The sequence below is a fragment of the Aulonocara sp. 'chitande type north' Nkhata Bay genome, linkage group LG16 (assembly GCF_057382095.1).
Source record: "Aulonocara sp. 'chitande type north' Nkhata Bay isolate Kocher_YH1m ecotype deep benthic linkage group LG16, A_spYH_male_GT1.1, whole genome shotgun sequence".
NCBI lineage: Eukaryota > Metazoa > Chordata > Actinopteri > Cichliformes > Cichlidae > Aulonocara > Aulonocara sp. 'chitande type north' Nkhata Bay.
In genome coordinates, this window is record NC_141359.1 from 13455418 (window position 1) to 13483112 (window position 27695).

Here is a 27695-nt window from a genome sequence, read left to right on the forward strand (position 1 = left end):
TTTCTGTTCTACCCCCAGATGAATGGAATCACAGGGCTACTGATTATTTTCACGCCAAGCCTTTCCATGTTGTCTGCAGTGAGTCTGGATCATTGGTGGGGAACCCTGCTTCTCCAATCACATTACTTGTCAGAGACACAGTTTACCCACGTGATTAACATGTATTTTGCATTTGTTTGTCTTAGTGCATGTGTGTGGGAGAGAGAATAACCATTACATAAATGCATAGGTGTGCAGGTGGACAGGTGTGAGTGTTACCGTTGTGGGAATTCCCCAACCTGAATCCTGTTAGCTATTTGTGGGTCAACTGCTTTAGCCTGAAGCGAAGGAAAAACTGTGTTCCTCACCACAGTGGCATTTAGCTCACTTAGTTGTAAACAAAGCAACATGTTTGGAGCCACAAAAATGCTCTGGATTTCTAAATGCTTTGGACATAGTGTAAGAGCTCATTGAGAAAATCTGAGCTGAGTAAAGTAATGGGACACATCCTAGAGAAGTAAGCGTACATGAACGTGTGTCTGCTGCACAAATATTGTATATTTTTTAATAACCTTCAATAGCCTACAAAGGTTATTCAGTGGTCAGTCCTATATAGATCTACTGTTTTAAACACAGAAGACAAAAGACTTCCACTTTATCCATAAGGTTGATGAATTAAAACTGAAATTAAAATTTCAGTATTTGTAACAGTAATATTTGTCCTTCTACTTAAGTACAGAATATGTCTCTACTTCTGCCAACTCTGTCTTTTTTTTTTTTACTTTTAGCATCTAGTTTTTACATCACACCGTGCATTTCAGGACTATCAAATATGAAAAGTTTGTTTCGAGAGTCAAACAGTAACTGGTACTTACAGTTATATTGCTGCTGATCTTATGAAGTGACGATTTTCGCCCATATAATCTGACAAAAACGATCCTGTCAATAAATGAGAGAAGGTGAGTTCGTGCTGGTCACCAGTGTTTGGATTCTGTTTACTATGCCTTTTATACATCAAGATTAGATTACTGTAATTCCCTTTATACTGGTCTCCATTCTGCCCTTGTTCACAAACTGCAGCTCGTTCAAAATGCAGCTGCACGTCTTTTAACTGGAACTGGCAGGTTTGAGTCTATTACTCCAGTTCTTTCCGACCTGCACTGGCTCCCTATTAAATTTCGTATTGATTTTAAAATCTTATTGCTCACTTTTAAAATCAAAAATAACACCGCGCCCAGCTATCTTACGGATCTCCTCAGCTTTTATACCCCTGGGAGAGCGCTTAGATCAGCAGGCCAAATGCTCCTGGTGCGACCTAGATCTCGGCTCAAGACCAGAGGTGACCGCGCATTCGCCGCTGTTGCACCCTACCTCTGGAATAACCTCCCTCTAGCTATTCGGGCGTCTGATTCAATTCAATCTTTTAAATCTCGATTAATAACTTATTTGTTTAGCCTTGCTTTCCCCGCCTCCTAGAGCCCGCATTTTTGGTGTACTGTAAGTTATCTTTTTTGCTTTATTAATATTTATAATGTTTTAACCTGTGCCTACTATGCCTGGTGTATTATATACAGTGGGGCAAAAAAGTATTTAGTCAGCCACCGATTGTGCAAGTTCCCCCACTTAAAATGATGACAGAGGTCAGTAATTTGCACCAGAGGTACACTTCAACTGTGAGAGACAGAATGTGAAAAAAAAATCCATGAATTCACATGGTAGGATTTGTAAAGAATTTATTCGTAAATCAGGGTGGAAAATAAGTATTTGGTCACCTCAAACAAGGAAAATCTCTGGCTCTCACAGACCTGTAACGTCTTCTGTAAGAAGCTTTTCTGTCCCCCACTCGTTACCTGTATGAATGGCACCTGTTTGAACTCATCATCTGTATAAAAGACACCTGTCCACAGCCTCAAACAGTCAGACTCCAAACTCCGCCATGGCCAAGACCAAAGAGCTTTCGAAGGACACCAGGAAAAGTATTGTAGACCTGCACCTGACTGGGAAGAGTGAATCTACAATAGGCAAGCAGCTTGGTGTGAAAAAATCAACTGTGGGAGCAATCATCAGAAAATGAAAGACATACAAGACCACTGATAATCTCCCTCGATCTGGGGCTCCACGCAAGATCTCATCCCGTGGGGTCAAAATGATCATGAGAACGGTGAGCAAAGATCCCAGAACCACACGGGGGGACCTGGTGAATGACCTGCAGAGAGCTGGGACCAAAGTAACAAAGGTCACCATCAGTAACACACTACAACGGCAGGGAATCAAATCCCGCAGTGCCGGACGTGTTCCGCTGCTGAAGCCAGTGCATGTCCAGGCCCGTCTGAAGTTTGCCAGAGAGCACATGGATGATACAGCAGAGGATTGGGAGAATGTCATGTGGTCAGATGAAACCAAAGTAGAACTTTTTGGTATAAACTCAACTCGTCGTGTTTGGAGGAAGAAGAATACTGAGTTGCATCCCAAGAACACCATACCTACTGTGAAGCATGGGGGTGGAAACATCATGCTATGGGGCTGTTTTTCTGCCAAGGGGACAGGACGACTGATCCGTGTTAAGGACAGAATGAATGGGGCCATGTATCGTGAGATTTTGAGCCAAAACCTCCTTCCATCAGTGAGAACTTTGAAGATGAAACGAGGCTGGGTCTTCCAACATGACAATGATCCAAAACACACCGCCCGGGCAACAAAGGAGTGGCTCCGTAAGAAGCATTTGAAAGTCCTGGAGTGGCCTAGCCAGTCTCCAGACCTCAACCCCATAGAAAATATAAATAAAATTGTATTGTATTGTATTGTACTAACTTCTGGATCCCGCCTGCCTTTTAATGTCCTGTGACGTCAGATGCTACCATTCTAAAGATGCATCCCAGATAGCGACAACTTCGAGCCAATCCACCTTCAGTTCAGTTCTGGCCGCTTATGAACAGCGTCATTAAACAGTGCGTTTTTCTTTTCACACTTAACCGACACAACAGCAGCTTCTCACACAGAAAATACTGGGCAAGTACTGAAAACTATCATGTCAAATGTGCTTCTTTCATGGAGGTACCATTTCAGTGATATTATACTAATATGAGAGAATGAAGGTAACTGCTTTGTTTGCGTTTTTATTCAGAAATGTGAGTTGTGGTGATCAGAGTTAGCTTATAGCTAATTAGCTACTGGCATGTTAGCTAATACAGAGTGAAGCTCTAAGAGGTACAACCTTTAAAAAGCCCCTCAGTGATTTATTTCCATGTGGCAAGTGATTCCGTTTTCTGTTGTTACTCCAGGATTGAACACATGAAGGAATTCCCCCCCTCATTCAAGTACAAACTGCAGTAACATTAAGCTAACAGCTCTAAGTTAGCGCACATCCATCAGATTAAAGTGGGTGATACTTAAGACTGGTTTGACTGAGTTAGGAAATGTGCTACATTGGAAAGATACATGATTTGTATTGCTCAGTTTCAGAAATACTCCAACCAGTCAGTTCGCTGCCTAAATCATACCAAAGGTCAAAGTAACTTAAAGCATGCTTTTCCCCATTCTGAAGCTCCTGATGTGTATCTGTGTATATGCTTGTACTGATGATTACATAAAACCCAAGGTTCTCTATAATGTTCTCACATTCTAGCCAGTGTGCCACAAAACAATTTATTTACTGACAACTGACACAAAATTCATAGTCGATAATTTAATTTTTTTAACAACGTATATATAAGCGATATTTATTTCTTTTTGTTCATTTCACTTCAAAGGATAAGGAAAATAATCTTCATGTAGGATTTATTACTCATTGGCAATTGTTTAAGCTGTACAATGAGAAATGCCAGTTTAGGGGGTATTTCCTATTTTTACTCATCCACTTGTGCTAATCCAAATGCATATTAATGTGTGTTAGTTCATTCTTCCAAGGTCAGTACAGCCTAAACAATGTTAGAACCTTAGTTGGGTTATTCTTGCTTTAGAGCAGGGGTGGGCAAACTACGGCCTGCAGGCCACCTCCGTTGGGCTTTTTATTCCGGCCCGCTGAAGATAGGTGTGTGTCATCCATGTCTCGAGCCATGAAGTCGCGGTGTGAAGTTGCTCTAATTAAGTACACATTTGCACTGTGAAAACTGAAAACTGTACCAGCCCGGGATACTCTCTGTTGTTAACTCTGCTACTGCTCTGAACCTATCTGCAACAATGAGTGGGCCAAAGAAAAAAAAAAAGCCAACAGTGAGCGCAGAGTGTTTAACAAGGAATGGACAGTAAAGCGCTATACAAATTCAGGCCATTTACCATTTACCAAATACTTTTTCACAGAAGTTTGGTCAAAGGCTATATGTCTTATTTGCCAAGAAACCACCGTCACTTGTCCACCAAGCATCCTAATTATGCTAATAACCAGTCGCTCAGAGATTAGCAGCTAATTTGCAGGCTCAGCAAAACACCTTTATCTGACAAACTACCATCCAAGAATCAAGCACAAAGGCAAGTTATTTCCTGGCATTCAAATTAGCAAAGGCCAGCAAGCCATTGTCTAAAGGGTAGTTTCTCAAAGAGTTAGTGATGGGATTTCTGGCTCTTTTTAGAGAACCGGCTCTTTCAGCTCGGCTCACTAAAAAGAGACGTCTCTTTCGGCTCCGAACTGGCTCTTCAGGTTGTTTTGTTGCTTTGATTAATTTATTATTAACAATAATATAAAATTATGCACAAAAGGAATTACTAACGTAAAAAAAAAAGTGGTTTTATTTATATATGTTTATATATAAATATATGCGGTGGCACCTAGAGACAAAGCACGTACAAACTCCAAAACACATTTCTAGCGTTCACTGAACTTCCAAAACAGAGCTACCTAGATCACTTAAATTACACAATTGAAAGCATGAAAGCATATGTGTATTGTTTGTGTATTTTACACACAAGCACACATATATATTCAAATAATTAAAAAAAAAAATTTCATTTACCTGTTACTACCACACACCAAATCCGGTCCTTGGTACTTGCTGGCTTGTGTAGCCACTAAGAAACAAAAGCTCAACACTGCGCCTAGCAACCTGGAGCACTTCTGTTGTCTTTTGTAAGTGTTTTGGATTTTTTACGTGTTTTGGAGTTCGTACGTGTTTTGAAGTTTGTGTGTGCTTTGTCTCTCGGGGCCACCGTAAATATACTTTTATTTATTCACTCCACATAAAATGTAATAAATAAATCATATAATACAAAAACCAACTATTCACATTTCAACTTTTAACTATTTAAATTTTCAGCTTTTTCCTTTTAAACAAATTTAAAGTGAAAAAACACAAAACACTGCAAACCACAACACAATTAAATATAAATTAAAATATAAAAACAAAAAGAAGATGCATATTCTCTGTCATATGGGCCTGCATGAATAAACTTTCTGAATCCTTTATCATCTGCAACTGAAAATAGTTGTGGATGATTACTATACCTTTCTAATGTGACGTTGTTATCCCTGGCTCTATTTCTCTGTCTCTCCCTCAGCTCTGTTCCTGTGCTACTGCAAGTGTAACCAGTGTTGCCAACTCCTCAGTAAGGAAAATCGCTATTGGTTGTCCTAAAAGTCGCTAGAAGTCGCCAAATGACGTCATCGCCTAATTTGCATAATTGGTCATGCTAATCTAATTGTAACCTACGTTGTTGGAGAGAGAAATAACATCGTGGAAGACACATAAAGTGAGTAAAAAACGTCCTAAATGCAGTTAGAATTTATTTAGAACTACAAGTTAAATTTCTTTTAGCAATTATTGTTTTTTAATGTCACAATTCCAACCCTGCTCCTTTATCCGGGCCTGGACCAGCAAAAGTGACCCAAAATTGGCACTCTGGTGGAGTTACTTTGTGTGTGAGAGTGTGTGTCTATAAGTAGTTTTAAACCTTGTGATCCACAAAACAGCATAACAGTAAAAGAACTGACTGCGTTACAGTCAGTGCGGGAGCAGCGGCTTCGCTCATGCGCGATTCATTTGCCTTTTGGACGCACAGGTGTGAACATCTCCTGCCCTGATAGCAGCTGGGGGAGGACTATCCTCCGCCTGGGAGCGCTTTGGCATGGGTGAGGTGCCCACCGCAGCTTATTGAGAGTAAGAGCGATATGCGTTTTCACGTCAAAAAGTCGTCATAACACCAGAAAAAGTCACCAGATTTGTCACTAGTCGCTTTTTAGAAAAAAAGTCGCTAAGGGGGTCTGAAAACTCGCTAAATATAGCGACAAAGTCGCTAAGTTGGCAATACTGAGTGTAACTACCGCCACTCCCCCCCCCTTCCCAGCGCAAAGCACAAGGCTCGCATGCAGAGTGAAGCGGAAAAAAGTGCAAGAGAGAGGGTGAGAGAAAGAAAAAAACAACAACCCATGGCTCGCGATAAGGAGCCGGCTCGCGTCGTTCACGTCAAAGATCTAAGAGCCGTTTCGTTCGCAACCGACACATCACTACAAAGAGTGCATGGTTGAGACAGCAGGTATCTTGTGTCCCAAGAGAAGAACAAATTTCAAAAAATTAGATTACCAGGCAGGACAGTGACTCGCCTTGTAGAGCTAATCGACGAAGACTTAGCTAGCAAGCTAAACAAAAAAGTCATTTACCTTATATTCCTTGGCACTGGATGAAAGTAATGACACAAAGGCGGTGTTGGGAAGGTTACTTTTAAAATGTATTCCACTACAGATTACAGAATACATGCCCCAAAATGTATTTTGTAACGTATTCCTAGAGCTGGGCGATATGAGATTTTTTCATATCACGATATGTTTTTTTCATTTCAGGCGATAACGATATATATCACGATATAAGCCAAATAACTATATTTGTAAGATTTAAATGTGCCGTTGCTCACAAGTAAAATGTGAAATAATCAGCAGCTTGTTTTTATTTAAATATTTATTTCCCATAATAAGTTCAACAGGGTAGATGTACTTAAGGAACATGAGACTTTTTCAGATAAATAAAGGCAAATATTGCAAACTACACAAAAGGCAGCCGCTAAAGCGTTTAAGTTTCAAAATAGAACAAACAAAACAGACTAAATTGTCAATTCCACTTAGAAACAAAATATTAATTCTAAAAATAAATCTTAGTTTGTTTTACAGAAAAACAGACAAAACTGACTAACTTTTGTCAATATCAAATAAACTGAGAACTAAAAGGAAATTCTCAATCTCTCCTTGTTGTATAGCTGAGCTTTTCAAACAGTTTTAACAGTTACTTTAGTCTAACAAAAGCCGAATGACGAATTAGCGCTTCCAGTCAGAGACTGAGGCTACGTCCACACGTACACGGGTATTTTTGAAAACTGAGATTTTCCGTTTTCGTTTAAAAAAATAATCCGTCCACACATAAAGGCAGAAATGAAGGAAAACGCTGCTATGAACATGCCAAAGCAGCAGGTGGCGCTAGATTCCTAACCGTGCAGAAATGTTGGCCAATCAGAAGTCTAGAAGCCTCGGTGGGAAAAAGTAAACAAAGCTGGGGCATAGAAGCAGAACCGAGTCGTATGTGTGGACGGACAGTAACTGTGTGTATATGTAAGCATTTAAACACTGCAGAGAGTAGAATTAACAGTATTGTAGAAATTCATTTCACCGAAACAATAACGTGGCGCACAGTGTGACGCATGCACCAGTTTATTGTATTTCCAGACTTGCTTTCGGCACAATTTACAGTGCACGCTACTCTGTTTTTTGTCAGACTTGAAATAGCCGAAATACCTTCACACTACGGAACTTCTATGGCTCTTCCGTTCAACAATCTCTCCGGCATTGGAACCATCATCTGTTTTCTCTTCGGTCACGCTCGGTTGATTTTTCTAGTCGGCACACTCATTTCCTCCATTACACGCTGGCTGCTTCCCAAACAAACACACGTGCGGCTTGGCAATTGTGCTGTACGTAACAAGTCACGCGACGTGACGCTGCGGCTGTGATTGGTTCGGCTCTGCGCTACTTAATTTGGATTGGCTGACCTTTTTTTTTTTTTTTTTTTTTAAGAGGACAAGAGCGGCGAAGTCTATCGCGATAGTTTAATTTCTCTATCGAGTAAAAGTTATATCGCGATACATATCGTTATCGTTCTATCGCCCAGCTCTACGTATTCCGTTACGTTTCTCAATGAGAGTAACGTATTCTGAAAACTCTGGATTACTTAATATATTATCATGCTTTTTACAACTACATGAATGTGCTATTGCTGTGTGATTTATTACTATTACTGAAGGTCCGCGGCTCCGAACCGTAGTAAAGGGACCTCTGGCTAATATGTCGGGCTCCCTGTCGGCTCATAGCCGAAAAATAGCTTTACTTCGTTGTCTGGGTCAACTTTTCTTGCGAGAGACAGAGAGAGGCGTTGAAAGGCTGCTCCAACGGAACTTATTGTTTCGGAGGAAAACACGAACACAGCGTACAGTCGAGTCTTAATAGCTTACTTACAACTGGGCTGGTCAGGCACTCTTCATGGCTGCAGTGGTTATTATTATATTTACATGCTTCCAGCTCCCGTTTCTGCTGGATGACAGCTCATACTTTTCCACTCTCCTTTTTCTGCCTCACAGACACATAACGGGTATGGCAGTCCATTCTCCCTGCAGCACGGACTACACTGCCCATGAGGCTACATTCTTTAGGGCTATGCCTGTAGCATTCTGCGTATTAGCTTAGGACAACAACAACAAAAAGGCGCTCTCTCACCCAGGAAACACACAAAGAGACGTCACCCTGTAACCATGGCAACCGTAACGCTGCCGCCTGGAACAACAGAACAAACAAAATCCAAACAGTCCTGACCCGCGACAATATGAAACAGGAAAATACCACGTGTAATCTATTTATTTCAACAAAGTAACTGTATTCTAAATACCACCTTTTTAACTGTAACGGAATACAGTTACTCATATTTTGTATTTTAAATACGTAACGGCGGTACATGTATTCCGTAACTCCCCAACACTGCATAAAGGTCACCGCTCAGCTTTTAATTTTGATCGCGTGTCGGAGGTCATCAAGAGGGACAAGCTACCGTGGAGTACACTTGCCAACGTCACCACAGATGGATCGCCAAATCTGACTGGAAAAAAAGTCGGGTCGTTCAAAAGAATCCAGGAGAGGGTAAAAGAGGACAACCCTGAGCAGGAGGTAATTTTTTTACACTGCATAATCCACCAGGAAGGACTGTGTAAATCCGCACTGCAGCTTGATCACGTAGTGAAGCCAGTTGCGAAATGCATTAACTTTATTAAAGCAAGGGGGCTTCAGCATCATCAGTTTATTGAAGTTTTTTGAAGAAATTTACGCTGATCACCAGGACTTGCTTTACCACTCTAATGTCCGCTGGTTAAGTTTGGGGAAAGCATGTCAACGAGTGTGGGAGCTCAGAAAGGAGATCTCATTTTTGGAGCTACTTGAGAAAGATGGTGTCTGACACAAATTTAGCTTTTGCTGTGGACATACTGGCACACATGAATGAGCTGAACGTGAAGCTGCAAGGTAAAGACCAGTTTGTGCATGAAATGTACACAAACGTCTGGGCCTTTAAAACCAAGCTGGTTTAATTCTAAAAGCAAATGTGAAATAAGTTGTTCGCTCATTTCCCCACACTGGCTATGCTGAAAGAGGCACCTCAACATGTGAAAAAATACAGGAAATCACTGGATGACCTGCATGAAGAATTCTATTTTATGCATCATTAAGCGCAGCCAAATTCCCAAACATCCAGAAGATGTCACAGAGGATGCTGGTGTTGTTTGGCTCTACGTATGTATGTGAACAGACTTTTAGTGTGATGAACAACAGCAAAGCATCCCACAGATCCACGTTGAGTGTTGAAAACACCAGATTTTGATGCACTGACAAAAAAAGGTGATCAACAACACTGTTCCCACTAAAAGTGAATGTAAGCATTAACACTATAATGCCTTGTTAATGTTTTTATTTGATATGTATGCATCTGGTGCTGGCCTGGACCGCTTTTTAAATTTTAAAAGTCAGTGTGGCCCCTGAGCCAAAAAGTGTGCCCACCCCTGCTTTAGAGAAAGATGTGTGAAACAATTCAAAACAGACAGCAGAGCACAAGTTGTTACAATATCCAACTTTTATAATAAAAATTGATTGTTCATTCAGTGTGTATTAACATGTGTTAGATGTGGTAAAGATAAAGAAGACCAAATTAAAAAAGATAGCAATAATAAAGTAATTGTAATTTAAAAAATGCATTTATATTTAATTTATATTTACTTTTTCTAAAAATGATTTTTTTTTTTAAAGAAAAGGTTGAGGTAAACTGATCCTTTTTTGTTATATCGCTTTGCTTTCTTTTTACCACCACCAACAATCAATGCAAAAAAAATAATCCATGTGTACATGGATATGTTTCCATATTAAATAAATACATTTTGTCTACAAATTAGAATAATCACAGTTAACAAGAACCTCTAAGGATAACCAAATGTAATAGATAACTTTTTATCAAATAATTGATTAGCTTGATACGATAAATTATGACATTTGGTTAGTAATATTGTTTATAAATGTGTAATTGTTTTTAAATAGTGTCCAGTAAATAAGTTAATAATGTGATACTGACTCAGACTCAGCTTCATTGTTATTGCAACCATTTGACACAATGCGAGTGAAACAGTTTCGTAGGTCTTGGTATATGCAGCATGCTACTGAACAATTGGTAAACAGTAGAAAATACCTAGAATAAATACTTAGAGTAAAGTAGAGTAAAATATAGTGACAATATGTCACTAGTGTCACTATACACTATTACACTACACTAGTATTACACTAGTGTATTATAGTGTATTATTAACATAATACTTGTGTAAAAGTGGCAGAAACAAGTCTCTATAACAGTTAGGAATTTTATTGAATATGTAGGCTGATGGTTATGGATTTTTTAAATAGTTTTTTGTTACGTATTTCGTTTAGCTTTTCTTATCTAAATTTGACCGCACACATCAAAACTTTTCAAAAGGTGAAGCGTTTATTTTGAAGGCAAACTAACCCTGTTTGCACCACTCTTGTTCAGTTCTCACAGTACAAGTTGGATAATGGACCAAGCTGATTCTTCACTGTATTGCATTGTTTCCATCCACAACAAAAGACAGTAAACAGAAGTCCTGTTTAAGCTCCTTAAGATGATGTGGATAAAACTGAACTGACAGCTCGCTGCTCTCCAGAATGAGAAGAGCTTAAACACCAAATGATAAATTTAAATTGGGGATGTTTTGCTTGTTACAGCTATAATATCAGAACTTTTTAATTTTTGCACTTGTAATTACTGAATCGACATACTGCATTTTTTTCACAACCATCATAATTTCTGATTCCTAATGATTCATTAGCTAATAGGTATCTAGTATTTATGACAGTACGATGAGTAAGTTTTGAAAAATTAAAGATCTACATATTATGATTGACTCATAAACTTTTTACGATTATTGAATGATCGAGTCATTAATTTCTTATAATGTTACCAGCGTTTGTTTTGGTGTGTAGTGAGTTATAATTAGGAATGTATCACTACTTCAGAGTTATTTAACATTTTTGCATCCCTACACATAAGAAATTCCCCTCCCCAACTTTCTGACTTATTTAGCTTTAATTGGGAAATTACCATGACACAAAGACAGCACTTCCATTTTTTATTTGCATAAGTTTGATCCACTGATATTGTCAGTGTTGACTTCTAAAAATAGCATTCATGAAAATACTGACACAGTGAGCATAAAAATCAACAAATATATCCTGTGAAGATGATTTTTTAAATTTTGTTTTGTTGCTTTACAAAATCCATTGTTACCATTAATTAAATTCCAGTATACTGTTTATCTGTTAGATTCATAGATAGAAGTTAATCAGTTCTATAAGCATAGAAAGTCTTCTTTTTTTGGCCTTCAATGAACAGGGACAGTGAAGACTGACAGGAAGGCAGAGGAAGACATGCAACAAAGTGCAGCAGATCAGACTTAAGGACAACCACTCTCAGCCATGTGGCATATGGTTGCCTGCTCTTCCAAGTGAGCTGAACCAGCACCCTACAGAAGTCTTTTATTTTGACCAGGTGATCCTCTGAGGTGTGCCACAGAAAGAAATTCAAATGGAATTCAAAAAGTCCTATTCACTTCAAAAACTGCATTATTTGAACTTTTCTTTAAAGTTCCATTTTTTTCCTCTTTTTAAAATTATTTTAATTTACTTTAAAACTACCTGAGAGTGGGCTGAGAACTTATTTTAACAATAGTCACATGCCATTTCCATTATTAATTCCAGCAGAAGCATTTTTAAAACTCTCAAATGCTTGTATGATTGTTCTTTGCTGTATCAGGAAGCATGTGCATGTTGGGTGTAGAAATCCTACAACTGTGACACCAAAGGTTCACATAAAGAGTCCACTTTGTGGTTAGGTGGAGGTAACAAAAGCACTTCAAGTTTAGGGGGAAAATGGGTTGGTTTTGTAACATAGGTAAGGTGACATACAGGAACTTCAGTGAAGAGACCACAAAAATCAGTGTGGGTGTAAAAGATTTAGTAGATAAACAGGGAGCTGACTAGATTTTGTGAGAAATGCAATCATCATTAAATGTGTGCAAAAATCCCAAGCACAATAACATGACACATATGGAACCTGTGTCTCTCTAGTTTTTCTGCCTGAAAAAAAATGTCATAAAAATTTTTTTTATTTAAAGGGTTGTTGCAGGTCTATAGTCAGGGGTGCACATAAGTGGTCCGCAGGTGCGCATTTGCTGTCAAAATGAAATACGCGCACCAGATAAGAAGTTGCAACGCGTGTTTGCGTACATATAAAAGGCACTGTTTTTGTCCGCTAGAGTGGAATTCTGCACCACATCTCTGTGCGTTCATCATTTGTTTGAGGCCAGCTCACCTCCTGCAACCACTTTTCCGAGAATACGCGCTTCTTTTGCGGTTCGGACTCCTTCTGACATTTCTTTGGAGATGGAAGAAAACCAAAGTAATTGCTTAAAGGAGCTTAATTCTTTCGACATCTTTAAGAGTTCTAAACAAATGTCTGTCCTCCTCCAGAGAATCTTATGTACGCAAACGTGCGTTGCAACTTCTTATCTGGTGCGCGTTTTTTATTTTGACAGCGAATGCGCACCTGCGGACCACTTACAAACAATGACATAAATATGAAACATAGTTAATCATAACAGAAAAAGCAACATATCAAACATTCTCAGCATCGTGGAGAAGACACATAAAGCACCATAGTTTAAATGTATATGGGCAGCCTTTAGTCTCTGGCAAAGAACTTTAGTTTTTAGTGTGTGCTTCTTGCCTGATTGGTGGCTTAGTGTCCACACTGAAAAAGTACAGATATTCTGTATACAGAAGACTGCAAATGTCTAGAAAAGAAACATATATATTTCCCATGATAGCTATAATTCTTTTTAGCCTTGACAAACATATACTCTGACAAGATGTAAATAGGAGCAGATACCTTACAAACATGTTTCATGTTTACTAATTTTCTTGGAGACAAGAAAAAGAAATAAGTAGTAGTGTCAATCAGTGATGCACCTGCCTTAGCAGTAACAACATTTGTTGGGAAAGTGTGGTGATATTTTGAGTCTACATTCTTTTCAAACGTCAGTGTTTCTGACGTGTCGCTCTGACAAGCACATCAAATGCAAATGGCACAATTTTATATAGCTGTGCCAGTTTTGAAGGAGCTCTGTGTCATTCATTCCAGCTCAGTGACAATAGCTTAGCAATAAAAAGCTAGACATCTGCAAAATTCTACAGAGAAAAGAGAACACAAAAGTAAAGTGATCAGTTTGTACAGTTCTCCTCTATAACATTCAATCTACACTCGGCAGATGAGGCTGGCCCACAGAGGCAATTGCTCTTTGACTTTTTAAAAAATTATATATATATATATATATATGTATATATAATTTTTTTTTCTTTTACCTTATCTTTCCATGTTTTTCTATTTTATTGTTTTCTAATAAATTTCTACTCCACCTTTTTTTCTGACCCTTGTGCTGCTGTAACAAGTAAATTTCCCTAGTGTCGAATTAATAAAGTATATATCTGTAATTGTGTCTGTATTTATCTGTTCATATCAGTGTCAATGGATTTTCTGTCTAAATGCCTCAGTAATGACATCTGCAGGCAAGAGAGAACAGGGCTGTCTCTGTGAGTGTGGGGGGCAGAGAGAAGGACTGCATAGACTGTCCTCCTCAAGACATAAACTTTCACATCACTTTTGTGGACTTTCCTTCAAGCTGAACTCTGATTGGCTACAACACATCTGGGAGAACATCTTCCCTAACCAATATCCAGAACACAATGACAATGCATTGTTTCTTTATCACGGTATGAAAGTGAGTAGCTTATTCAAATTTGGAAAATCATTTTTAGCGACTTTTAAAATTAACTTTTATCTTGAACTTTTAAGCAGAATGCAAAAATTTATTTTCAGATTATGTATTGATTTTTTTTTTAAAATGAGACGATTTATTTACTTTATTTTATTTTTTTTAAAAAGGCTGCTCACCTTCAACTCAAGCACTTGGGTCTTGATGAATGAGAACTTACACAGACAGTAGTGTAGCAATTAACAGGTACTAATTAATTAATGGAGTTATATGTGATTTCTTGCTTATAAAACTAGGGCTGCCACAAACGATTATTTTGATAGTTGACTAGTCACCAATTATTTTTGCGATTAGTCGACTAATCAGATCATGCATCCATTGGACATAAAACGTACAGCTTATTGCACCAGCATGCGTCTGCTCTTATATAACTATCATTAGCTTACAGCTTGAAGTGTTTAAGGTATGTGCTAACTAAAAATAAAAACAAGATGATAGTTTATTAAACTTTTAATGAGATTTGCAGATTGTCTCAGTAAAGTTTAATAAACTCAGCCGTCTGCTCCTTGCTCACTAAAATATATCAGGACACTAAAGTAAATTCTCTACCATCTCACACTTCTGTCTAATCAGATTTCTGTGTGACGTTTATTCAGCTGTGTGAAAACTATAACTTTAATCTCAGCCAAACTGATTTACTCAGGAACAAATAAAACAGTGAAAAAAGCCAAACAATAACATTTTTAAGTTATCTAAGTGACTTATATATCATGTTTAACCTGAGTAGCGAAAGACCGAGGGGATCTGAAAACGATGTGCCGGGAGTTCGGTGTTCTCGCCGGCTCTAGTGAGCCTTGAACCCAAGGGGGGACAAAAGGCAAAAGTGCTCCCACGTTTTTGCAAATATGTGATGTCTTGATAAACCAAGCAGATCTTTGAACTATACACAGCTACGTTCTTGCCTGAAAAAATCTTAAAAGTTTATTTTCTGACCCAGAAAGAGTAACATGACTACAAACTAAGTAGCTTAAAAGTAAGTAGCTGCCGCCATTGTTTGAAACTGGAATTGGCTAGGCCGCGCTATGAATTCAGGGATAGGTTGGGCCACGAAGTATATACCCGACCCATTCTTCAAATCTGGGGAAATGAGGGGCGCATTTGTCAGCCGCATTTGTCGGAGTCTTCAAATTTGGACAGTCTTCGTCGTGTCGCTGTAACGTAATCGGCCTACAAATGTGGCCTCCAAAGGATGCGCCCCCTGAATTTGTATACAGCTACGATACCGGAGACTGCTTCTTCTTCTTCGGGGTTTAATGGCAGCTGGCATTCTTGTACATGCAGTGCTGGCACCTTCTGTTTCAGACTGTTATTACACTCTTAAATCCTACTGCTTATTCCTGTGTCTTTCGGGATCTTCTTACAAAGCTTCAAACGACGCGTTGACTATTAAATTAGTCGTCGACGATTTTGATCGTGGCAGCCATATAAAACACACAGTGGTAGTTCTTCCATTTAAAGGGAAAATTCATTCAAATCACTAAAGCTGATTATACACTGGATGCTGGCAAGTTTCTAGTAGTACATTATATGCCATAAACATAACTCAGGCAGGACTCAAATGCAGGACTCGACTTTCAAGCTTTATATCCATTTATTTGCAGTGCAGAATGTCCAGCAACAAGAATTCAAGCAGTAGTGATGCTCCCAGACTCCCCAGACACACACAGCTCTCTGGCAGTTTCCAGATGTTTCACTCCAGATTCCCCACTCAGGTAATTACCAAAAGATCTGAGCACAAATAGCACCAGGTGAGTTTTGTTCAAGGGTTAGTAGGTAATAGAGTGCAGGAGGCTTCCCTAACTGTGGTAGCAGGAACTATCCAACAAAGAATAGTAAGTCATCAGTTCCAGGTGCATGACTATCCACAGGTGTGCGGAAACCAGAAGGACGAGGTGTGGTGTGAGGACAAACCTGCCTATCCCCCAAGTGGTACTCCATGCTGTATTCACAATTTGGTAACAAATTGATAAGAAGTGGGGAACCCCATTTTTTTCTTGGAATCCAGAGACTGTAGCCCTTGGTCAAATCCATTGTTGTGAAAAAACAAGCAGTACCTAACTTATCCAAGACCTTGTTAATCTAAGGCATAGAATAAGCATCGAATATTGAAACGTCATTCACCTTTGATGAAATTTACACAATGCCATATCCAGCCATCTTTCATGATAAGAACTATGGGGCTACGCCATTTGCTGTGAGACTCTTTAATTACTCCTATTACCTGCATAGCAGGTTAGTCTTTCTGAAGTGCTTTTCTTTTGTGTTCATGTAACCTGTAGCACTGTGAGGGCACCATCACGCCCAGGCAAGTCTTAGCGTGGTGCTGTATAATGGTGGTGTAAATCGACAGGATGAAAAACACATTTGCAAACGACCGTTGCAATACATCAATATCTGGGGCCCGTTCTTCGTACCTCGCTAAGTAGGTTAGCTGGATTTGATTGTTGACGATTTCGCCTGATCTTGGATCGTTTGGTTCCCCGAAGCTCATCCGGGACTTGCTGTCATAGCAACAGAGCCGTAAGCGTAAACCTGCTCGGGAGCAGGTTTACTTTATGTAAACAGGATTAGATCGCGGCCACGCAGGTATGTCCGCTTCATTTATACGAAAGCAACAGCGATATTCCACCACTGTTTCACCATAAACAAATAACATCAATGTAACTAAAGACAATGCAGCACCTGATCCATTTATTGATTTCACACAGATACATACAGGTCATTTCCTAAAAAAGGGAAATCTACTATTAACATTCTATTACATGTATGTGATTATTACAGATGTAATTCATATTTCAGAGTAGCAATTGCAAATTACTTTGTGTGATCAAGATGAGAGACCACGGCTATAAAAGCGAAGGTGGATTTGGGAAGCCTGTCGCAGCCATGTCCTGTCCGTATACGCGAGCCACCCTTTGCGGAAGGTGCAAGATTGATAAGGAGAGTTTCCAGAATTCAGCGTATATTGCGGGACAGACAGGATCCGTTAGCTCAGCGCGACAGTGTGCTCATAGAGAGATATCGATTTCCCCGTGAGGATATTATTTACTTAACCAACTTGTTGACGAGGGGGTGCAGGACCACCACCTGTCCTTTTTTTGCTCTGCCCTTTTCTTGGTTGCTGTTATAAACAAACAGATCATTCCAGGGTCTCTTTCCAAGAGACGAAAAGCAATATAAGTGATAAATATTACCATTCTGTAGAATATTCTTATATTCCACTTTTACCTGTTCCCATGTTCTAGTGGGTCCTGTTGTGGCTCTAATGTGAAAGGGGATATAATATAACATATTATAATATAATGTAATATAATATTGGATAATATAGTGTAATATAATAAATCTATCCTACCGCCTACTGGTGTTGGCCAGAGGGGCCGATGGCGCGATATGGCAGCCTGGCTTCTGTCAGTCTGCCCCAGGGCAGCTGTGACTACAACTGTAGCTGCCTCCACCAGTGTGTGAATGTGAGAGTGACTGAATAGTGGCATTGTAAAGCGCTTTGGGTGCCTTGAAAAGCGCTATATAAACCCACTCCATTATTATTGTTATTATTAAATTACTTACGAGTTTAATTTGTCAGCAACTTTCTGCCAGCCCTCTCTCCTTGCTTTTGCAGCCTTTGCAGTGTTCCCTTGCGTTCTGATTAAACTCTGAAACTCCTGAAATCCCTCACTCAAGAGTTCTTGCTCTGCTGCCGAAAAATACCGAGCCGAGCGCGCTCCGTCGACATTTTCGCCGACCAATCAGAGGGTTGCCGATCAATGTTTCCACTATCGATGCGTAGCCCCTTTTACGACACCCAGTGATGTCACATTACTGCGTCCAGCTGTACTAATCGTCAACAGCAGGTGTGTTCGGGGAACCGGATTAGCGAGCTCACGGTTAGCGCGATGGTTTGGTCTTGGATGTGTCATTTGATCTTGGATGTAGTGAGCGACGTACGAAGAACGGGCCCCTGTTCTTTGGGCTGGTGTGAGATCATCACAACAAAGGAGTGAGGCGGGAATGTTTGAATGTGGTACCTCAGGCACCAACTCATCTCTGTCTTTCACCAAGCTCACTAGCTAGCCTCTTAAGCCCAAAGGGTCTTTCTAAGGTTCCTGCTCGGAAATGACATGTCCAAAATGAATAGTGTATTTCTCTGCAATTAAAATTTCTCTGTAAAAAGTCTTGGTATCAAAATAAAGCAAACACTTGTAAGATTTTATCAGAGGTGTAAATACTCTAGCAATGCACTGGATTCACCACTGATGCCAGGTGAACTCCAGGAAGCCTGATAAGCATGCCAAATAATAAGGCTCCAGGTCCAGACGGCTATCCACTGTTTTATTGAACCACTAGCAGCAGCAATTAGACAGAATTCAGTAATTAAGGGCATAAAATGCAAGAACGTAGAACATAAAATCAGCCTTTATGCGGATGATGTGTTACTTTTTCTCCAAAACTCACAAACCAATATCTCTGGGGTGATTGAATTGATAAACACTTTTGCAAGAATATCAGATTACTCAATTAACTGGTCAAAATCTACAGTCCTTCCAATAATCGCTCCTTCCATAATTCTTCTTCTACACCACTGCAATCGGGAAATATAAAATATTTAGGTATTAATGTTTCTCCCAAGCTTGCAGATCTAACTAAATTAAACCATATCCCACTTTTAAAGAAAGTAGAAGGCGATCTGGCTAGATGGAAATGTCTACCCATATCACTCATTGGAAGGGTTGCCGCTATAAAAATGATGATCTTACCAAAAATAAATTATTTATTCTCAATGATCCCAACTAAATCACCACAAGATTGGTTCCGATCTCTAGATTCATATATGTCCAAATTTCTTTGGAAAAATAAACCCCCATGTATAAGCTTAAAAACACTACAAAAGACCAAGGATAAAGGAGGATTAGAACTACCTAACTTTCAGCACTACTTCTTAGCCAACAGGCTTCAGTTTATCTCAGGATGGCTAAAACATACCCTCTTAGATTAACCTTGGCTAGATGTAGAACAAGCACTTTGCATAATCTAGAGATTTCAGACCTACCATTTATCAGCTCAAACATCCAACGACATGAATGGTTTAAAAGCATCAACATCAGCTCTTCTCTGACAGCATGGTGGGAGTTTCTAAAATTGACGGAGTCTTCATTAATCCCATGCAAACGTACACCTATCTGGAACAACCCTGACATATTACAAAACAATAATATGATAAACTTTACAGATTGGAGTAGTAAAGGAATCAAATACTTAGAACATATACTAGAAGGAACAGAATTTATTTCATTTGACGGACTAGTTACACAATATGGGATCAACAAGAAAAGATTTTTAGAATATCAACAAATTAAATCCATAGTAAAAAAGAAATTTAAACTGGGTCAAGTTGAACTACAAACACCACCAAGTGTGGTACAATTTCTTACTCTTAAAACCCCCAAATTACTATCCAAAATATACAGAATGCTTTCTAAAATAGATGAATCAATATCACTTCCTATTGCAAAATGGGAAGCGGATTTATCAGTTAACTTAGACCAAAACTTCTGGTCTCAGATTTGCTTAAAAACCTTTCATCTAATTAGAAACCCCAGTCTTCAATTAATTCAATACAAAATACTACATAGAGTGCACTATACAGGTCATCGGATGTTCAAGATGGGCTTTACATCTACCAACAACTGCTCACACTGCCAAACCAATTCACTGGACAATTATATCCACGCTCTTTGGTTTTGTCGACCAGTTCGGAAGTTTTGGCGCGAGATATGTGAAGACTTATCGAAGTGTCTGAAATGTAACATTCCAGCTTCCCCCTTAGTGTGTTTGTTGGGCAGCTTAGATAATGTCACTACAGAAAAGAATATAGCCCATATGGTTTTCACTGCCCTATGCATAGCCAAGAAAACAGTCCTCATGAACTGGAAAAATAAAAATAATCTTAATTCTAACCAATATAGAAATTATCTATTAGATTACATTAGTCTTGATACAGCCTCTGCCACCACATCAGATCAATTGCTCTGGGCTCCTTTGATCAGCTCCATCACCTAGTGGGGGTGGGGGGTCATAGTTTGGTCCCACCTTCACTGTTGTGATTGGTGTGGGGGTAGGGACAGGCTTGGGGCATCGGGGGGTTCCCCAGGAGCATCTTCCTTGGAGGGCTCAACCCGGGGTTGCGGTCATGGCCTATTAAGGGCTCTGTTGGCTTTTAGGTGACGGTTTCCTCGTGGCTGCGTGCAGCGGGGCTAGGGGAGGGTCTGTGATGATGGACGTGGGTTACTGACCTGGTAGCCTGGCTGCCCCGGGGTGGGTCCGGGACGGACGTGAGGTTCTGGGGGTGCTCCGTCTCTGGGCTGGGGCCCTGGCTGGGTCTTGGGGTCTTGGGTCCTGGTTGTTGTGTTGCCGGGGTTGTGTGGGGGCCCAGCGCAGGGTGCCGCCAGTGCATCGAGCCACCTGGGGGGCTCTTCAACTGGTGGGGGAGGATGTTACATCTTGCAGGAGGTCTCCTCTCTTCAGGAACTCACTCTGCAGGAGGGGGAGATATAGGAGAGGTGGAGGAAGATCTCAGCCTGGTCATCTATTGTCTTGTGTAGTCTGGAAGATGAGTGGATGACAGCGTGGGTGCAGTTTTCTCTGTGTTGAGGTCGGGTGGGCTGTCCCGGGCTCTGTGGGGCCAGGCGGCGCTGCTGAACTGGGCCCCGGTCCGGATGGCCCTGGGCCCCCTTTCCCTGGTGGGTTGCAGAGTATGGTGGTGCCTACTGGCCCCAAGGAGGGGTCACTTGCCCCTCCCTCCCTTCCCTCCCCATCTCCAGTTGCCTCCCTCTTCCCGCTCCACCACAATCACCCACACATGCAGGGCCTTGGGGTAAAGGTGTGTCACCAAAGTGCAGGGGAGGCATCCCCCCCTCTGTCCCCTTCTGGCTGCCTGTGCCTCAATTTTATCCCACAACTTAGACATTCACATTACTCACACTCTCATAACACATACATATAGGATCTTGGGGGTGGGCACGCTACACGGAATCCAAATTACCATCAGGGTGTACAACCTCACCCCTGGCGTCGTTGCCCACCTCTCAATTTTACATACACATAGACATTGAGGGCTATCAGGAGGGGCTATGCGCTTACCTGCTGCTCTCTGGCAGGTAGCTCCATGCCCTCCTGGGTTTTAAATGCACCGTAGAACACACATGCGGCTGCTGAGTGACCCCTCATCTGGGACTCTCCTCAGCTCTTTCCGGGATAGTGGCGCGGCTGCCCCTCTGTTGGTCTTCCTTGGTCTCTTGTGTTCTGAGGGCCTCTGGATGTCTGGAGTTTTGATCTCCTCCATACCTGCTTCATGCCCTGGAAGACGGGGCTGTGCCCCCCCCACACCCTCTAGCATTACATGAAGGAACCTTTTAAATACAAGCGCGCTCATGCTCACGGGTGCTCACACACACAAACTACACCCTTTTTGGCTCCTACCTCAAAGCACACTGTGCGCTGTCGATCTTACGTGCTGCACAATAATGTTTAATATTTAGTATTTACTGTTGTATTCCCATAGATCATCGTGATGTTGGTTATGTTGCTCTTTTTTTTTCTTCTGCATGTTTTCTCTTTTTTCTTTCTCAACAGGTGATCCAGGTGATTGATATATGTATTTTTTGTCTGCTTACTTTGTTGGTTTTTGTTTTTTGCCCTTTATCACCGTCCCTCTTCCCCGCTGTTTTTCTTTCCCTCTTTCTTTCCCCTTTCTTTTCCCCAGTCAAGTCTGTCTCGTATTTAGCAAGTGAAAATAAAATAAAATAAACAATAAAAGGTGAATCAAATAGACCATCACGGCAAGGCTGGGATGGTCCATTTGGTAAAGTAAATCCGTTGGGCATCTTTCTTCGCCTTTAGACAATAATTCTGATGGCAAAAGAGCCAAACGGGACAGGCAAAAAACAATAAAAAATATAAATGGGCAGAAAATGGCGATTTTTCAAGGGAAATGGCTCTAAGGCATATTGAGAGATTGAGTTAATCAGGAAACGAGCTGTAGTATCAAATGGATCTTTTTGTTTTGGAAGCAATGGAAAAGGTAAGTCTGATTTCATGTTATTGTTTTTGTGGTCTTCTTTTGTGGTTGGTTCAGTAAATTTTGGTCCAAGTATGACAAAACTTGCAGTTTTGGAATCTGTGAGATTTCAACTTTGAGGAAATGTATTGTTTGATTGGTTAGCCAGTGTTCCGTTCGTGTAACTACTTCTTACATTACGTTTCTCCACAAAATGACCATTCAGTCAGCTTTATTATCACTCTGGGCTCTTGGCTAGCTTAACTTTAGCTTGCTGTCTGTACAGGTGCTTGAAAAGAACCAATTTTGTGTTGCAACATAATGCAGTCGCTTCTGTCCTGCGTAATTTGCACTTTGCCATTGCATTTGCATCCTTTTGTGCAATAAAAATAAAAGTAATATCCATATCCACGCTGTAGACTGCACTGCTATTTTCTTCCTCTGGCACACAAACTGTAACCAGCTGGTGGTAGCGCAAGTGCAAGTGGATCGAATAGCTGAATCAATAGGTAAGCAGACAAAAAAAGAAATTGAAGTAATTTCAAATCAATTTTGTTTCTATGTTGACAAATCACAACAACAGGTACTTTATAAAAGATAAAGACCCTATTATGATAATAATAGGGATTAGGGCTGAACGATTATGGAAAATAATCTAATTGCGATTTTTTTGCCCCAATATTGCGATTGCGATGCGATATGCGATTATTTTTTAAGGTCTTTGTCTTCTGTATTATTAAACAAAGACAAGCAATACATCATATAGTATGGCCAATACTATATTACATTAATTTTAAACTGTTCTTTCCTGGAAGACAGACCTCTGTTATGATGACATGAGGTGATGCATGAATTGATGACTGACATTTTTATTTAACTTCTTCAATCACAACAGTATATTTGAACATACACAATAGTTTATTTTTAGCTTACAAACATCTGAGCATAAAGTGCTGACAAGGAACCCTGGTGTAAACATTAAAATGAAAGTCAGTACAATGTGCAGATTGCAGAAATATACATAAAAAAAATCAGTGGCTTTACCACACTCAGTTTTTCGACATCTGTGAACTACTAGACAGTCATTCAATTAAAAAATAATATTAAATAAATAAAACTAATAAATAAAAAATACACACATCTTACTGATCTCTGCAGTCAGTAACATTACACATAAAGTGCAAACATAATAGCAATTGTATAAACACACACACAAACCTCTGATTAGCGTCACCGCTGTCTCGGTGGAGTTTAATAAACTCGGCCGTCTGCTTCTTGCTATCTAAAATATAACCAGACACTGGCGTAAATTCTCGACTGTCTCATACTTCTGTTTAATAAGTTTTCTGTTTGACGTTTAGTCAGCTGTGTGAAAAACAAGGAGGAACCCACCCGGGGGATTAATAAAGTTTTATTTTATCTAATCTAATAACTTTAATCTCAGCCAAACCGATTTACTCACGAACAAACAAAACACTGAAAAAAGCCCAACAATAAAATTTTTAGGTTGTCTAAGTGAATTATATATTACGTTTAACCCGAGCAGCGAAAGTCAGCGGTGATCTGAAAATGATGTGCCGGGAGTTGTGCCGTTCTCGGCCGCATCAGTAACCCTCGAGCTCCCGGCTAGCTGTCGAGCTGGTGGGTAGCAGACGCCTCTGAAAACGTCGAAGCACTTTTGCAAATATGGGATATCTTGATAAACCGAGCAGATATTTGATGTTTACACAACTACTTTCTCGCCTGAAAATATGTTAAAAGTTTATTTTGTGACCCAGAAAGATCAGTATGAGTAATTTTAAAACTTAGTAGCGGCCGCCATTGCTGGAAACTGGAGTTTGGCTGGGCCGCGCTATGAATTCTGGGATATGGTAGGCCACGAAGGACACACCCGACCCATCCTTCAAATTCGGGGAAAAGGAGGACGCATTTGTCGGCTACATTCGGAGGAGTCTACTAATTTGGACAGCCTTCGGCGCGTCGCTGTGACGCAATCGGTCTACAAATGCGGCCTCAGGAGGATGCAGCCCATGAATTTGGACATGTCCAGAGTATAATCGCAGCCTTTGCGGTTAGAAAATTGCACTTGATCATGTCGCGATATTATCGCAAATGCAATATATCGTTCAGCCCTAATAGGGATAATAATAATAAACATTATATGACCCCGTGTGAGCAACAGGGGAAAGGAAAAACTCCCTTGTAACAGGAAGAAACCTCCAGCAGAACCAGGTACAGGGAGGGGCAGCCATCTGCTTGGACCGGTTGGGGGCAGACTGACTCAATGTAACAAGCTCTTTAGAGGTTATTTGGCATCTTGATAAAAATCAAAGTAATATTTAATTTTATCTTTTAATTGTAAGTTCAGTTTTCAGTTTTTCTGTGTTTTAGGGCAATAATCAACACTGACATGCCGTACACAGGTTCTACAATAAACTTTTGAGAACATAGTAGCAACAACAAAAATAAATCATTTGCTAAACATGACTCAAGTAGATTATGTTTTGTGGTTTTAGATATTACACTAATATGCTAAAACTATAGGTATCTTGTTACACTTTAAAGAGTAAGCTTCTTTGTTTTGTTTTTCTAGCTAATGTCAGTGGTGTTCTTACAAGACACAGATTGCAACCAGTGCTTGCCAGTCAAAAAACAGACATCAAATAAAACTAAAGTGAAAGTGATCCCTTTCCATTCATCTCAGGTTGAGTGCTGCCATGAACCTTCTCACTTGTTTGCATATTTCCTTTACTAACTTTTGCTTTAATTTCTGGCATCTTCTGGCCACAAGTGACTATTGCTGGAGGAAGCAGGCTTGCCTTTGATTGCACTGAAATCTGTGTCTCAATTTCATGGGCACGTCTGTGTCCTCTTAACAATGGCTTGACTTTTCAAGCTGAGAGGTCAGCAGTGTTTTTTCTGGTTGTTTGTCTGTGTATTGTGGATAAAACTCAGGTCTTTCACAGGAGAATGATGGGAGATTAGTGTGCTAAACAAGCTACCGCTGACTCTGTTTTTGCTACTCTGAGATCAGTTACAAGCTGATCAAGTGGACGAGCATCTGCATTTATCATCATATCATAATATTTCTCTTACTGACCACCTTAACCAGCATGTTTGAAGTAAAGGAGTTAGGGTGCATTGTGAAGAAGGTTTTGTTAGCGTATTTAGTATGTTACTAAATAAAGCCTTGATGATGGAGAGGAGGTGTCAGCTCCTAAACTCTCTGGTTCAATAAAACATGCAAATTGAACCGGTACAGCTTCAGCAAGCACTTTCAGATTAGCATCTGGTAAATCAATTGGTTGCTGTTTAAGTAGCTCTTTTGCTAATACACCACCTTCATTTGCTTGATCATTCTGATTTTGTTGTGTATATATATCTGTAGATTCAGCTGAGTTTTTCTATTAGATAGTAATATATTTAATATTTATAATAAATAAAGAGGTAGCCTTGTTTTCTTAACCTATTAACAGTTGAACGGGGGGTTGGGGGGGGGGGGGGGGGGTAGAGCTATGTAGTCCACACAGGACAGTGATGCTACAAACATAATTTTAAAGAATGTGATGGATTACTGAAGATTAAACAGAATATAAAGTATTTAAAATGAGTTCAATAATATTTGTTTATTAATGTTTATTGTTTAACTATAGAAGCATTACTATTTCACAATTCTTCAGCCAGGAAGGGGAACAGAAAGATGAAGCTGTCCAAGAAGAGTACGGCAAGCTGCAGGAGGCTGTCAGCATGTATAAAAGTAATGGAGAAAAGGCAAGCAGTAAAAAAAGAAAAAGCTCTAATCTGATTCCCTTTGTTCTGTTAAACACTGGAGGAAGTGGGGGTGTGGGGGGTGTCTTTGCTTGCCTTTCTGTAAAAATGTCACCAATGTTATGACATTAATATCTAGTGTGAAGAGCATTTCAGTGGTTCAGCAGGACAAATTCCGTTTAGAAGACTAATGTAACACTAAAAAAGGTTTAACCCAAAGCATCAGTTTCATGGAAATGAACATAGCACACAACCTTACATGGGTCTAACAACATTCTTTGCTTTTTTTTCTATTTAAATTGCACAGATAAGATTCAAGTGGGACAGATCTACATTATTGTTTATCATCAAGTTCAGCATACCTCACATCTGACACACCACCATCACTTTTACCACTCTCACACTTCTCCCACCACTTCCCCAGGGTTACATATTACGCAGTATAATGTCGGATCCTTATCCTCCTCCCCATGTACTTAACCTTGTATCTTACCTGTGTGTTTTCTGAGAGTCAACAAAGATAACAGCCAGAGAAATCCCTACCTCAGTGGCCGCATGCTGCAGGGTTCGGCTGTTCTGTGGATGTACATGGAGGAGGCAGAGGACTCATGGGAGAACATCTCCCTGGAAATGAAACAACATCCACCTTTGTGTGTCAGTTCTGCCTCCTCTCCTCAGCTCCTTTTACACCTACATCGTCCTCCACTTTGTCCGCCCCAGTGCTGTTACTCTCTTCTGCCTCCCCCTAGTTTTCCACCCTCCTCTCTGCTTCACATCAAAGATGAGAAAACTCATAAATACAGTGGATGTTTCTTTTAGATTTGGTGCAAATTTAACAGAGAGATAGAGGAGGGTTGTAGTTTCAAATCCCCTTTCGATTTTTAGATTATGTAACATTACGTAATTGCATGTGTAACTGCAAGAACGTTTGGGGAGGTGCTTGACCTTGTGCTTGCTACAGTATTCTTTGACAAAACTTCAATTTCAGCTCCCTTGACAATTTCACCAATAAAGATGGCATAAAGCCCTCTGGGTTGAAAATAATGACAGCTTTGAAGAAAAGGGGGTTAGGAGAAAACAGAGCACCTGATACTTGAAAATGTAACCCATGATGAAATCCTTTAGGATGTTAAATGGGCAAAAGAAAGAACCGGGATGACAGTTTCTGATTTTCAGTGTAGGTCTGTTTTTGTATACTGAAGCTTCCCACAAAAGAATAAAGGATGCTCAGACCAGGAATCCCCTGTTGTCATGTCTATTCAACTGCCTTCTGCTTCTTGGCTGTATCTCCTTTTCTCCTTATCTTTATTAACCTCTTTTCTGATACATGCACACATCTCTGTTCTTTGCCAACCACACCCAGTATTTTAGACTCGGAGCGAATGTTTGCCACAATCAGAACACAATTGTTGGAGAACTCCCCGTCATACCTGAATACCAGCAGACCAATTTGCCTGAAGAGTTCCACGCCGCTTCACTTAATAGCAAATCA

The 27695-nt window shown here is 40.1% G+C and overlaps 1 pseudogene; it reads left to right on the plus strand.

The window, feature by feature from the left end:
* The first annotated feature begins 6036 nt into the window (after positions 1–6036).
* Positions 6037–9525, plus strand: LOC147311147 (general transcription factor II-I repeat domain-containing protein 2A-like; annotated as a pseudogene).
* Positions 9526–27695: the final 18170 nt, after the last annotated feature.